Source organism: Chenopodium quinoa, unplaced genomic scaffold (assembly GCF_001683475.1).
Source record: "Chenopodium quinoa cultivar QQ74 unplaced genomic scaffold, ASM168347v1, whole genome shotgun sequence".
NCBI lineage: Eukaryota > Viridiplantae > Streptophyta > Magnoliopsida > Caryophyllales > Amaranthaceae > Chenopodium > Chenopodium quinoa.
In genome coordinates, this window is record NW_018743858.1 from 3583722 (window position 1) to 3587099 (window position 3378).

The window sequence follows — 3378 nt, forward strand, 5'->3', positions numbered from 1 at the left end:
TGAAGAAAAAGACAATAACAAATGAACTTAAACATAGGCAAATCAATTACATTCAAAAGCCAAGAGCAGAACAACCCTTATCGGCCAAACTGAAATCAAACTAAACCAAATTCAAAGCACTTAAACAAACAACTAACAACAAGGCATACAAGCCCAAAAGTTGGTTTCTAAACTCTCAATTCCCAACCCATCGTCACATAGATCAAATAAACAAATAAAACCTGCAAATTACAACAACGTTTCACAATCAGTGGGGAGAAACTAGCACTTCTCCCTCAAATCAGAAATAAAAGATTTAGACTTAAATTAATAAAGATAATCCACAATCACAAAGCACTTGCAAACTCTAATGAAATCACTTAAAACCATTTAACCATAAAACTATGAAATATTTCACAACAAACTTATAACGAAAAATCGATATTAAATCACTTAATTTCAATCATAATTTATATAAACTTCAAAATAAGTTATAATTTCATAGTTTCAATATTTCAAACTCAAAATATTCAAAACAGTAGAACTGGCATGGAGGGAACACTAGTGGCCTCACAATCCACTTCCTAAGGTTTGTCGGGACGAACCCCCGGTCATCTCGCAGAGACCGTGTCTAAGATTGGCCAACTCCCGGTTATGGGTTGATGCCTATAAGGTCTTACACACCCCCGGACGACAACAATTAACCCAGGTTGAGCTACCTAAGACTTACAATCAAGGTAGTTAGCATGTTCATTAACCATCGGGAAGTAACTCGGCTTCACACCCGACTATGGCCCCACACATTATTTAAAATTATTTAATATACTTAATATAATATATTTCACTTAAAAATCTGCAAATAGCCCAAATGGCCTTACGCTCAATTCAAACTGCATAGGAAAATCATATTTCTTAAATTCAATTGAAATTCCATTTCAAAACACATTTCAACTTAATAAACCACAAAAGAGTATCATCTGAGTTTGGGAATATAATTAATTATCGTAATCAACAATTAAGTGCATTCACAACTCTTGGCGAAGTCATGCTAAAGACAGTGTTATTCTTCTCTAAAGTATTACGACGTCGACAATACAATAACAACTCACACATATTCAAACACACATCAAAATATTTTACTTTAGGGGTTTATAATATCCAAAAATTCACACATAAGTTATTTAAAATATAATTTCAACTAATATATAATACTTACAATAAAAATTCCATAAATTCATTTGATAAAACCCAAAAATCCAAACTAGGATTTCATAAAACAATCAATATGGGCAGCAACATATAAGTCCAATATCATCATAAAATCCCAATCAAACATGCTTCAAATGCGAAATAAATATTAGGTCACATACATATATTCAATAGGCATCATACAAAACCATTTTAGAGTTAAAATTCTAGACTTAACATGCTTAAATAAGATCATAAACACAGCAGCCCCAATTTTTATTACAGCAGCACCATTCACACAAATCACCCCCAAAACCCACCTTAAACATGAAACCAAGCTTAGCCCATTATAGTAAACACTCTAAAAACATAATAGGACCTAATAAGCAAAAGTTTAAGCATTAAAACTAGGCAAAACATATAAATAACTAGCTCTAATTACACCCTACATGAACTGACATTTCAGCAGCATATAACTGCAATTAAATCACTTAAAAGCCAACCAAAACTCATAATTTAATTTAGCCCATTTATATACAATACCATAAAACATAGTAGGACATAATAGACACAAGTTTGAACACAAAAATTAAGCAATTCACTCTCTAATTTGCCATTTTCGTACAGCTCCTTAAGCTGTATACACAACAGTCCTCAACCTTAACTTTGTGCATGAAATTATACCAAAACTTGCCCCTAAACATGATCATATAATTTAGGGATGTTTCTAACATGATACTAACAATATTAGGGCAGAAGACATGGTAGAAACCTTCCATAAACATGCTGTAAACACTCAAACGTGGCAGCACTGATAAATAGATTTCAAAGCCCTAAAAATCATACAAAAACCCAATAAAACATCATGATAATATCATACAACAATTAAGCTTTTATATCAAACAAATCCAAGAAAGAAAAATATTATTTACACCCATAAAACTCAATAGAGTTCACACGAAATTCTGTCATAAACTCATGAACGAAAATCAGAATATAACCCAACTCTAATCATGATTTCTACCTATCAATTCAACCCTAAAACCTTGCATTTCTAATCTAAGGGAAGAAAGGCTAGTTACCTTGATGTATAGGCCACCAAAACTAGAAGATAAGGACAGCAACACCAAGCACAAACAGCAGCAACAATACGCACAAACACCCACCCAAGCAGCCCTCTTGAAAACCCTCAAAGTTCTTCGGTTCTGACAGTTCGAAAGAGGAGGAATTTGAGCACGAATTGGGGTGGGTTTAATCAGAAAATTAGGCTTTGAATTCCCCTTTAATTTTCCTTTGAAACTCACGAAAAAGATGGGGAGAAGAGAGGCGGGTTGCTGCATCTTTTGATGGACAAAATTGATGTGTTTTCGGCCTTCATTGTACGTGGATGGAGAAGGGGAAGTGAAAGGGTTTTTGGGCAACAAATTAATAGGTTTTATTAGGATTAATAAAGGTGAATATGGGGGGTTACTTAGGTGGAATATGGGCAGTAGGGAAGCCTTGTGGCTGCCGTGAAAAGGAAGGAGAAATGGGCCTAAATTTGGTCTCATGCAAACTCTAACTTAAGCTACACTAATGGGCTTGATTGAATGATTATTTGAGGCTTAAGAATGGGATTAAGGAAGCTAATAAACAAGCCTATCTTAATCTACTTAGTCATGAAAGTTTTAAGGCAAAACCTGACCCATAAACAAATCCTAGTAGGCCCAAAACTAGACTAAAAAAGGAAAGCAACGAAAAGCGAGTTGAAAATGCATTTAAAAACGATAATATAGATTATATTATTCATATCTCAACAATGATATAAATAATAATTACAACAATAATAATGAAATCAATAATTTAAATCACGACACAAAAATATATATAAAGTTCTTATTCACAGAAAAGAGACATAAGAGAAATAAGAAAAGTGAAACCAATAATATTATTCATCTATTATGACCTAGATAATAAAAGGGCATTATAATGAGTTTTATACATATAAAATAAAAGAATAGTTTATAAATAATATCAATTTGATAAACGAGTTGACGGAATCACCCAATATAACTTTATTTATCGATATTGATACCATTGAACGTAAAACGTCTTTACAAACTCAAATCATTTCATACCTATTAAATTGGCAGTTTAGTCCAGGAATCACCCATGATGACCCGTATCAATTTTAATAGGTTAAAATCAAAAATACAATTTTAGTGTAACACT

At 32.7% G+C, this 3378-nt stretch overlaps 1 long non-coding RNA gene across 1 annotated transcript; it reads right to left on the minus strand.

Moving 5' to 3' along the window:
• Window positions 1-2723, minus strand: LOC110686320. The gene is made up of 2 exons (XR_002504169.1): window positions 2250-2723; window positions 1-221 (listed from the first exon to the last, which is right to left on the minus strand). It is a non-coding gene; the product is annotated as an uncharacterized LOC110686320 (long non-coding RNA).
• Between the last annotated feature and the right edge of the window lie 655 nt (window positions 2724-3378).